Here is a 12,513-nt window from a genome sequence, read left to right as displayed (position 1 = left end):
CTTTGAGAAGCTGTTGTTAAGCTATGCCAACCCTGCTTCTCCTCTCGGTATTTTTATACTTCTCAACACTCTTGGCAGGGGATCTACATCTGGAAGGCCATGAGGTCCTGAGCTCTGTGTCTTAAAGCAGGATTTTTTCAATCTTGGCAATTTTAAAATGCATGGACTTCAACTCCCAGAATCCCCCAGCCAGCGTGCTTTAAGATGGGTGGACTTCAACTCACAGAATCCCCCAATCAGCATGCTTTAAGACGGGTGGGCTTTATCTCTCAGAATTCCCCGGCCAACATGCTTTAATATAGAAAGACTTCAATTGCTGGCTGGGGAATTCTGAGATTTAAGACCACCCATCTTAAAAGCATGTTGGTTTGGGGGTTTCTGGGACTTGAAGTCCACGCATCTTAAAGTTGCCAAGGTTGAGAAACACTGCTATAAGGAAATGAGGAGCAAGAGTTAGAGGGAACAGGACTCAAAGAATGCAAGTTATTATTTGCCTTGATCATTCCTCCTGGACAATGGGTACAAAAGAAGGCGAGCAAATAAAAAGTGGAAAGGAGGGGGCGGCCCTGACTCTATCAAAACTAGTCCTTTCTAGATTGGCCCTGATAGGTCTCTTGCCTGAGCAGGAGGTTGGACTAGAAGACCTCCAAAGTCCCTTCCAATCCTATTATTCTATGTTCTATGATTCACACATGCTCCTCATTCACAAATCCAGCTTTAGCATGGCCCAACGGTGGATGTGTAAAGGCAAGGAATCACAGATGGCCAAGGGTACAAATGAGCAAACATCCTTTTCTCCATGCCATGAAGAGGCAAAGGGGAGAGAAAAAGGGGTTCAAACAAGGATAAGACGACATGTTCACAAAGCACCAGTCTCGGTTAATCCCTTCTGCAGTCAACTCTGCCCACCCACCCATTCACCCAAGAGAAAAATCATTCTTTCTGTTCCAAAGGTGTTTTTTTTCCCCAAGAGGCAACTGGACTTTCCGGTTCTTCTTTGAAGATGTTTTGCTTCTCATCCAAGAAGTTTCTTCCGCTCTGCAGAAGCTTCTTGGACGAGAAGCAAAACATCTGAAGAGCTGAAGGAAGCTTCTTGGATGAGAAGCGAAACGTCTTCAAAGAAAAACCAGAAAGTCCAGTTGCCTCTTGGGGAAAAAAAAGCACCTTTGGGACAACCATGACCTGGATGACTGAGAATCTCCCCATCCATCCATCCATCCATCCATCCATCTAATTATCTATCCATCCATCTTCTATTGATATATATATATATATATCCATCATCTTTTATCCATCTATCCATCCACCCACCCACCCACCCATCCATCCATCCATCTATCCATCCATCCAACCATCTATCTAATTATCCATCCATCCATCCATCCATCCATCTTCTATTGATATATATCTCTCTCCATCATCTTTTATCCATCTATCCATCCACCCACCCACCCACCCATCCACCCATCTAATTATCCATCCATCCATCCATCCACCCACCCACCCACCCACCCACCCACCCACCCACCCACCTATCATCTATCTATCTATCTATCTATCTATCTATCTATCTATCTATCTATCTATCCATCCATCCATCTATCTATCTATCTATCTATCTAATTATCCATCCATCCATCTATCTAATTATCCATCCATCCATCCATCCATCCATCCAATTGTCCATCCATCCATCCATCCATCCATCCATCCATCTATCTATCTATCTATCTATCTAACTATCTATCTAACTATCTTTCAGTCTGTCCATCCATCCATCCATCCATCCCAAATGTGAAGAAGAGCTGAAGAAGCTTCTTGGATGAGAAGCGAAACATCTTCAAAGAAAAACCAGAAAGTCCAGTTGCCTCTTGAAAAAAAAAAACCCACCTTTGGGACAACCATGACTTGGATGGCTGAGAATCTCCACAGACATCGTCCTTTCTGGGTTTTTCTTCTATCTCAGATGTAACCGAAGAACAAACACCCTCGTCTCCCATATTGCAAACCCATCTCTCCCCCCACTTTCCCTCTTCCCAGCCCCCCCCTTCCAATGCCAGGCCAGCTGGCGAGAAGCAGCCGGAGAGGGGGCTGGCTGACCCAACGGAGCAGGAGAGGCTGCCAGATGAAAGGAAGGAGCAGCAGGACAATGGGGTCCCCGAGGAACATTCAGGGGTGACAATTGCAGAAGGCCAGCTGGGAAGGGGGTGGGGGTGGGAAGACAGGATACAAGGGAGGAAAGAGAAATGATTTTCCCCTCCCCCATATACACAATGCAGGAACCCCCTCACCCCACCCCCAAAAAGGCAGAATAGGCTCCAGCTGTCCCTTTTCTCCCCTGTCCTGAAAGGCAGGATAGGTGTTGCCTGAGATTATAATTTGTTGTATACAGGTAGTCCTCAATTTATAACAGTTCATATAGTGACTGCTCAAAGTTGCAACGGGGACAAAAAGGGTGCCATGTTTCATACAACCGTTGCATCATCCCCACGATCACGTGATCAAAATTCAGACGCTTGGCAACTGACTCGTATTTATGACGGTTGCTTTAAGTGACCTTCTGACCAGCAAAGTCGAAGGGGAAGCCAGATTCTAACATGATGCAGCTGCAAATGAACAAACCGTGTGAGGACTTTACAGGATGGCCTAATTAATTAACTAATTAATTAATTAATTAGATTTGTGGGCTGCTCGTCTCATCCGGCGGTGACTAATTTGCAGAACATGCCGCCTTAGATTTGTCACTAGCAAAAGCTGAAGAACTGAATAGTTTCTCAATAGTATCCATAGAAATTCAGAGAAATTGTCTTTTTTTTCTCATTCTTTACTCTTTCCCTTTCACCTCAATAATACTGGTAGTCCTCAATTTATGACCACAATCGAGCCCGAAATTTCAGTTGCCAAGTGAGAAATTTGTTAAGTGAGTTTTGCCCCATTTTATGACTTTTCTTGCCACATTTGTTAAGTGAATCGCTGCAGCTGTTAAATTAGTAAATCTGGTAAGCTGTTAAGCGAATCTGGTTTCCCCAGAAGGTCCTCAAAATATGATTCATTCACATGATTTTGGGATGCTGTAACCGTCATAAATGTGAGTTGTCAAGCATCTGAATGTAAATCACATGACCATGGGGATGCTGCAATGGTCGTTAAGTGTGAAAAATAGTCAGGGTTTTTTTTCAGTGTCATTGTAACTTCGAACAGTTAGTTAAGTGAACTGCTGTACATTGAGGACTACCGGTAATGTATGTCCCCCAATGAGAAAGAAAACATCTACGAGCAACGTAATATTTTGCTTCTTTTTGAGGGCCTTTTGCCAGATGGAACTCTGGTTCTACTCGTCTAAGTAAAGGTTGGGAAGACCCAGGAAACCTAAATTACCAAATGGCAGACAGAAAACAGAGCTGGATTCTTTCCCAGCGTTGGGAGACCCTAGCTTAGCCTGTGGCTCTTGACCCAATTAAATTAAATTTAAAACAAATCTTTACTAGGTCATAGGCCAGCATAGTTGACCTAATTTCAAAAAAAAAAAAAAAAAAAATCTCAGTAAAACATGTTGGCCTTCTGTAAAATATTCTTCACCCAGAAGCCTGCTATATACATGCAGAAAACAAAAATAAGTCTTTTAAAAAAAGAGAGAGAAAAAAAAATGCTCCCAAAGGGTCATTTTCAAAGCCGTATAACCAAAGGATAATAATGTTCCTTAAATATATACTGATATATATTATATCAGTAGTCCTCAACTTACAATCACAACTGAGCCCAAAATTTATGTGGCTAAGTGAAACATTTGCGAAGTGAGTTCTGCCCCACTTTTCTTGCCACTGGCGTTGAGTGAATCACTCCAGTTGTTAAGTTAGTAACACGATTGTTAAATGAATCTGGTTTCCTCGTTGACTTGCTTGTCAAAAGGCCGCAAAAGCTGATCACGTCACCCTAGGACACTGCAACTGTCATGAGTCAAGCATCTGAATTGTGACCATGGGGATGCTGCAATGAACCGTTATGTGAAAAGTATGAAAAATGGTCATAAACAATAATAACTTTACTGTCATTGTACATGTGTACACAGTATACCCATACAACGAAATTCACTTAACACCCAAAGACCAGGTCCAACACACATAACAATCCCCAAACACACTCCCACCCACCACAATTCCCCACCCCTAAACCACCCAAACATCCACACAACAGACCAAGTAATGCTGTCCCAACAGCTCACTGATGGTGGCCCTTTAGTTCATTGTTGAGTGCAATTATAGCTCTGGGATAAAAACTACTGAGAAAATGTCATTTTATATAATAAATTATTATATAATAAATTATAATAAGTTATTTTAAATTACAGTAAGTTATTTTAAATAAATTCTATTTAAAATATACATTATTTTAATCTATATTGGCATGAATCAACAAAATCCACCAAAGCTAAATAGCTTTTATCACAACTGTCTCACTTGCTTGTCCCATCTTGTTCAAATACACTTAAGCACCCCGTTCAAAGGGTCCCAGGTTGAAAATTTCTACTTGCAAACTGGAACTCAAGAGTAAGATAATAAAACCACTGCATTCACACGACACGAAGTGACTACACAGGAAAAACATATTGTAGGTTCATGGGATGGGCAATGCGACACATCAAGGCGAAGGATGAGTTCCCACAAGATGCCGAACCAGAGATTACCAATCCCATTTTATTCTGTAAAAGAGTGTTTTCTCGATCTTGGCAAATTCAAGATGGGTAGACTTCAATTCCCAGAGTTCCCTAGTCAGCGTGCTAGCTAAGGGATTCTGGGAGTTGAAGTCCACACATTTGAAAACATGCTACGTGGGGAATTCTGGGAGTTGAAGTCCACATATCTTGAAATTGCCACGGTGGAGAAACTTTGCTGTAAATCCTAACAAAAGACACAGACCTTATAATATGGAATGACCAATGTGTAATCCATTCAGACATTCTTTTCATTCTAGTGAGAGCAGCTAAACAAACTCATGAGTTGTTTAGGGTCGTAGCAAACCAAGACATTTTTGGATTGCTTCAAGTAAGTAGTCCTCAAATGAAGACCACAACTGAGCCCAAAATCTCTCTTGCTGTTGTTAAGTGAGCTTTGTCCCATTTTAAAACCTTTCTTGTCACACACACACAAGTCAATGGGGAAGCCAGATTCATTTAACGACTGTGTTACTAACTTAACAACTGCAGTGATTCACTTAAAAAACTGTGTCAAAGGGGTTGTAAAATGGGGCAAAACTCCCTTAACAACTGTCTCACTTAACAGCAGAAATTATGGGCTCAATTGTGGTCGGTACGACGAGGACTTTATCTGTACTTCAGAAACATTTAAGCAAAGACTAAGCCAGTGATGGAGATCCTTTTCGGCACCGAGTGCCCAAACTGGAATGCACGCATATGCGTTTACATGAGCTCACGCTGAAGCGCCAGAAACTCAAAGACCAGCTGACTGGCATGCGCATGCCTGTTTTTTGGGCTGTTTTCAGGCCATTTTCAGGCCATTTTTGGCCTGAAAAACAGCCAAAAAATGTCCCAAAAAAATCCCTATTTTTTGGTCGTTTTTCAGGATGTTTTCAAGCGCTCCAGCACCCATGAAGTCCAGGTGGTCGGTGAACATGTGCAAGCCGGAACCAGAAGAGCAGCTAGCGACAGCACACATGTCCACAGAGGGCTCTTCATGCCACCTGTGGCACGCGTGCCATAGGTTCGCTATCATGGGACTAAACTCTTTTAAAAGGCTTTAAGACAGGGAAAAAGGGACACGGTGGCTCAGTGGCTAAGACACTGAGCTTGTCAATCGAAAGGTCGGCAGTTCAGCGGTTCGAATCCCTAGTGCCGCGTAACAGGGTGAGCTCCCGTTGCTTGTCCCAGCTTCTGCCAACCTAGAAGTTCGAAAGCAGGTAAAAAAAAAATGCAAGTAGAAAAATAGGGACCACCTTTGGTGGAAGGGAACAGCGTTCTGTGCGCCTTTGGCGTGGAGTCATGCCAGCTGCATGACCACGGAGACGTCTTCGGACAGCGCTGGCTCTTTTCGGCTTTGGAACGGAGATGAGCACCACCCCCTAGAGTCGGGAACAACTAGCACATTTGTGCGAGGGGAACCTTTACCTTTATCTTTACCTTTACGGCGGGGAAAAGTAGAAGGAAAGAGAAAAGAGATGAAGAGGACAATCAGCAGGAAGATGGATGGACTCGATTACAGCAGTGATGGGTGCACCGTTAGAAAGACCCGGAGAACCAGTTTATGGACAGAACATCCCTGGCGAAGATCTATGAGATTGCTAAATGGCAATTTGATGGCATATATAAGCCATCAATCAATTCAGGCAAAAAGTCTCTGGGAACTGTTGACAGGCAAGGACACCCTTGCTACCAACCTCACAAAGTGAAAAATACAGTCAGGACCCCAAAGGGGGAAAAAAAAAAAACGGAGGAGGATAAGGAGAGAAGAAGAAGGAGGAGGAGGAAAAAAATCTTATTATAGCACACAGTGCCAATCAAAACCAGCAGGGAGAGAAGGAAAGAGTGTGTGGGGGGGGAAAGAAGCTAGTCCTTCAACAGAGCTGATAAGATAATTTTGTTTCCCTTCTCTCCATCTGATGCAGCTTTGATGTTTAAGTGACAGCTCATTGCTCCGGGTGGAAAAAATGGGGCAATCACACACACACACACATATCACTATTTTAACTGCCATTTTCTTTTAGACCACCCCCCAACAACGACACTAACGAATTCTTCACATAGCTACATTTCCCAGGCTTTCCTGAGACAAACATCTGCAAAAGCCTGATAGGAAAACCGCTCTGCGAGTGAACAGATTTCCTGTTAATCCTCCGAGCGCCGAGCTGCTACTTGTGCTGAGAGGAAGAGGAAGAAAAGAGGATGGAAGGGGGGGGAGGAAGAAAAAGGAAGCGAATAGCCAGTTTCGCTTCTGGCACGGCCCCACCACCACCACCGATGATCCACCTCTGACAGAATAACCTGCATCCCTCAAAAAGAATTATTTCTTTTGAAATAATTTAATCGACTTGCTCTTAAAAGCTATTTAATTCTGCAGTAGAAATACGACAGAGCGATTTGAATGGTCTCACTAAGAACACTGATGTCCCAGTAGCTAGAGAGAAATTCCCTGAAGATGGGCTCCAGCATGAGTCCGAAGACAAAATCTCTCTGGTCCCAGGGACCGACCCAGATTGGATCCTTGCAACATTATCCTGGGACACCTATATTTGCCTTTATTCGTACTGGTGTCACACATTAAGCTAACACTTTCTGGAAGAAAAGTTGGACATGTGCTTTCTCTGGCTTAAGTGATGACAGCACTGAGGCCATGTTGCTGGATTTAAGTAGCATGCCTGAAACGTAGCCTGTTTAGGCCATGGTTTGCCTTGGTAGTACAGTGGTCTAAAGCACCCTGTTATTAAGACCAGCTGCCTGCAATTACTGCAGGTTTGAATCTCGCCAGGCTCAAGGTTGACTCAGCCTTCCATCCTTTCTAAGGTAGGTAAATTGAGGACTCAGTTGTGGGGGCAATAAGCTGACTTTGTATAAATATACAAAAAGGATGAAGGCTATTGCTTAGCGCATTGTAAGCCGCCCTGAGTCTCCGGAGAAGGGCGGCATATAAATCAAATTTTAAAAAAAATTAAAAAATTTTAAAAAAATATATAGGTAGTCCTTGACTTACAACCATTCGTTCAGTGACTGTTCAAAGTTACAACTGGAAAAAGTCACAAATGACCGTTTTTTTACACTTATGACCATTGCAGCATCCCCATGGTCACAAAAATCCAAAATTTGGATGCTTTGACAACTGGTTCATATTTATGACGGTTGCAGGTCACCTTTTGGGACTTTCTGACAAGCAAAGTCAATGGGAAAGCCAGATTCACTTAACAACCAGGTTACTAACTTATCAACCTCAGTGATTCACTTAACAACCGTGGCAAGAAAGGTCGTAAAATGGGGGTAAATCTCACTGAACTGTTTTGCTTAGCAACAGAAATTTTGGGCTCAATTGTGGTCATAAGTCGAGGGCTACCTGTAATTAACCATCAGTTAGGCTTATCCAGAAGGCGATTTTAAAAGCTAGATGGGTGGATTCATGCAACATGCTAGAACAAACTCAAATACACCATATTATGCCTTGGCAGACTATGGAGATTCACAGTTCCAAATATCCACAAAGCTATAATGACATATTATGTCAGTAAACAAGCTGAAAATATGACATATATGCAACATTTTCAAACTTCAGGCAGCAAAATGTCCGAAAAGGCTCAAACCATAGTTTTAACACACTCATCTGGTTCGTATGTTAGCAATGGATTGTTTAATCACAGATCAATTGATTGGTCACAAGCGGTATGTTTTTTTGCACATGCTTTACAACGTGCTACAGTGGCTGGGTTCACATACTATGTTAAACCATGCTGTAGTTTAATTTTAGCTTAGTATGTTGTAAAACCACACTGAGCCACAAAGGACCTCTTCTGTATAAGTCTAAAGCAGTGGTTCTTAACTTTTTCATCACCATGTATCCCCTTTAAATGCCTCTTGTGGCCACAGATCCCCATGAATTAATTCAAGACTTAAATCATAACATTTCTTCAATCCTTCACGGACCCCCTGTGACAGCATCATGCCCTCCCCCAGGCATCCACGAATCACAAGTTGAGAACCACTGGTCGAAAGCAATACTGTAAGCAACTATTGGAACATCTGAGGAGGGTCAATTTGGAAACAGATATTTTCTAAAGCTGATACAGTAGAAATTTTCCAAGACCAATTTCTGCTACATTGCCAAGAATGTTGTTAACGAAATTAATAAAAATACCAGCAGTATGTTCAGACTGGTGTTTTTTTAAAGAGATAACCCTGTACCAGGAAAGGTTGGAAGAGCATGGAAATGCAACCAGATCTCACCCGGGGAACATACAATCGTATCCCAGGTCTCTTAAGTGTCCATTTGCTCAGTGAGAACACAACATTTTCATTTTAAATGCAAGGATTGTAAGGCTTAACTCTAACCCTTAGAAAACACAAGAAAAGAAAGTAAGCGCCATGTTTACATGATCTCGTGGTTTTTTTTTTTACTTTTGTGTTCATATGCACATACATGACTGTAGTCAACTTCACACAGCGTGCTAAGCCATAAAAAGATTTCTTGATTTGGGGCTTATCATGTGATATGAACTCTTTCCCTGTAGTTCATATGCCGTAGCTCATGTCTTAGTACGATATGAAATCCAGCCAATAATGGCTTCTTGAACAAATGGTTAAAACATGCGTAATGTGTGAACCCATTCATGGAGTGACAGGCTGGGTTAACATTTTCGGCAAAGACACAGTGTGGGTTACTTGTTTGTAGCTTAGCCTGTTAAACAAATTCAGGTTTCTGAAGCATTTGGATTTCTAGAATCCTAGAAATTCAACCAACTGAATAAAATCTTGGTTAAGCAAATGGTGACTGTGTGTGCTGTATACACAATTTATTTTGAAAACCACAACTGAACAAAGATCAGAGTCTATGCCCATCAAAATTAACATCTGATCACCTCAAGCTAGCTTTGTGACAACAGATGGATTAGGAATGGAGGGTTTAGCGTTGCTCCTAATAGTAAGCAACCAGAAATCAGAAAATTTTCCTCACCTGCTGTAGGAAATTTTTAAAATCTACAGGTAGATTCTGATCTATCTCCTGTTTCTGCTCTGAGACACATTGCACTGGCAAAATAATTTATTTCCCTCATAAATCAAGTACCTACTTGGTCTTTATCCCAAAGCTTTTTCTTGTACTTAATCCTAAAATAATCCGTGCCTGAGGGGACTTGGAGGAAGTGGAGAAAGGGAAATACTTTGTTTTCCTTCTAGACGAACATCTGTAAACCAGGGCAAATTTTCTTTTGATCCTGCTAAAATGCAGCCAGTGTAGCTCAGAAGAGTCCATCATGTCTCGGCTGTTCAGAAAAGGGGGGTGGGAGAGGACCCCAATGGCTAAATATGGAGAAAACATCACACGCACATGTACTCAAATACAAGGCTTTGAAACGTTCAAGGCTTTGAAACGTTAGCTGCATGGAGAAGGTTAGCTTTTCACTCCCACCCCTAAAGGGCTAAGCAACCATGGCTTAAAGATTTGAGCGGGTTTTCTCCTTACGTAAAAACCCATTTTGACTGGAGCAGAGAGCGACCGGAGAGAGGGTCTCTGTGCATGTGGAGGGGGCCCCAACGGGAAGCTGTAAGGGGAGTGAAGGTTCCAGCAGCTTTGCCAACCCTAGGAAAATCCAGCGTCCACTTTAGGAGCGAGGGATAAGCTTCCAATAAATCTCCGTAGCTCTCTCTCCGCCTCGATCTTTAAAAAAAGGTAGGGAGGGGGCAGGCAGGCCCTCGAAATCCATCCGGGAACCGGTCTAGAAGCCCCAAGCCCCGCACAACGGCTGCTGGCCAGGGCGTCCCCCAGTTCAGGAACGCGCCTTCGCTTTCGCGCAGAGGACACCAGCAGCCACCCAGAGAGAGCGCACGGGCTGAACCGGCCGCCTGGCCAGCCCACGCTGCGCCACCTCCCGTAGAGCATCTCCTGCGCTGGAGGGACAAGCCCCCCACCCACCCCTGCATGTCGCCCCCAAACCGCCCCTCCTGGCCCCGCTAAGGACCCAGAAAGCCACGGACCGCTCTTCGGCTCCGGAGACCTGCCCGTTTCTTCCACCTCTCTCCAAGATGCCGCATTGGAGAGCCCGCTGGCTCTGCCGCCTCCCGCCAAGGCCCCGAGCTTTGCGGGAGCAGCTGGGCACACCTCGACCCCGTCCCTTCCCGAGCCGCCGAGACAATAAGCCACAGCGTCCCCCACCTTCCGCCACCAAATCGCGGCTCACTTCTCTCCGCCGCCTCCACCTCCTGCCACAGGCGCCCGGCGTCTCCTTCGGCTCAAGACGCGCCCGGTGCGCGCATCGCCGTCTCCCCTCTGCTGCTCCTCCGCCAGCATCACAGGTGGCGCCGGGAAGAGCCCGGGCGTGCCAGCAGGATGCTGCTGCCGCCGCCTTTCGATGGAGGAGCCCCGCCAGCCCTGGCTGCGGAACGGACTGCCTAGCCCGGCTCGGTTTGACAAGAAGCCCCCGCCTCCGAGCCACGAGGCCGGATCAGCTATTGGGCGCGTCCCCCGCCATTCACGCGGAGCCGCTGGGGGAGCCAGGCCGGGCTCACACGTGGCCAAAGCGCTTCTGGGGAGACGGAGGGTCCTGATCGCGTTCAGCGAGATTTTGGGGGGGTTTTCCGGGCGCTTTAGCCCAACCCAAGCCGCTTGCACTGAAAGCCAGATTAATGCCAAACATCGGGCTTTCGTTCACTTCACAAGCCTTGCTTTAATAATCGGAGCTTTCCATTTTGAGTGGGGAGGGGGGGTGACTTTAGCTAAGGTGTGTGAACCCTGCCAATTGTGGTTCATCCAATGAATAAACCACATTTAAGCCAAACCATTACTTTGCACAGTGCCGTTGTGTTTGGCCAATGGGTAGTAAGAGACCCAGCCAGCACGGTTCGATGTTTTTTTTTTATGTGCATCCAAGTAATTGAGATGATTCAGTAAATCTGGTTGTTATGGGGGGTGGGGGGAAGGAAGAGAAGGTATTACGCAAACTCAGCCAGAGGGGGCTCCGGGATAAATAAACTGTGGGTGCAAAAGATGCTGAGCTTTAATCTGTAGTGGTAAAATTCGTATCTGAGGTCTTCCGTCAGCACTGTAGGATAGTAGGCATTGTAGGCTGTACAATCCATGGCTGTAAAACCCTGATGTGGTTTATATTGGTTTGGAGTGGGGTACAAAACCCAGTTAATTATCTTTTTTTGATTTGTTTAATGAAGCCAACGGTTGATACGGTATCGTAAGCCCAGCAACTGAATGTAGATGAATTGGCATTCTTCAGTATTCCTACAGCAAGTTCCTAAAGGAAACAAGCCTGAGTCAAGTAAATCGAAAGAAGGGCCCTTTTGATGGCTTAATTTCAGCGTCTTCTAGTTCTGTGGAAAATCACATGCATCTTCCACGTCTACAGGTTTAAATCTCTTATTAAAAATTACATATTTATTTCTACAGCATACCGCCAACCCTGCCAAAATGCAAGTGTCACAATCCAAAATAAGGCCCTTTCTTTGTAACCAAGGGGAAACAAGATTATATTGGGGGGCACAACGATTCAAGTAGAGGGCTGGTTTAGCAACGAGAAAACGAAGGCACTTTAACAAGTACAGTAACAATTTGTTATTGTACTTGTTACAATTTGTTACAATAACAAGTACAATAGCAACAATAACAATGTCATTTCCTGCGTAAAGAAAATGCTATAACAGATCAGACAGGGATTCCCAATAGTGGGGGCTAAGGACAAGGGATGCATTTCATCTTACCTTATTATCCTGTCTATGAGCATCCTTGGAGCCTCTAGTATAATTGAAAAGCAGAGTTCTGAAATATGTGATTGGTGTATTTGATCAAGGAGAACAAG

This window comes from Pituophis catenifer, unplaced genomic scaffold (genome assembly GCF_029215685.1).
Source record: "Pituophis catenifer annectens isolate HBS135680 unplaced genomic scaffold, rPitCat1.0.hap2 SCAF_10, whole genome shotgun sequence".
NCBI lineage: Eukaryota > Metazoa > Chordata > Lepidosauria > Squamata > Colubridae > Pituophis > Pituophis catenifer.
Note: the sequence above shows the minus strand (reverse complement) of the source record.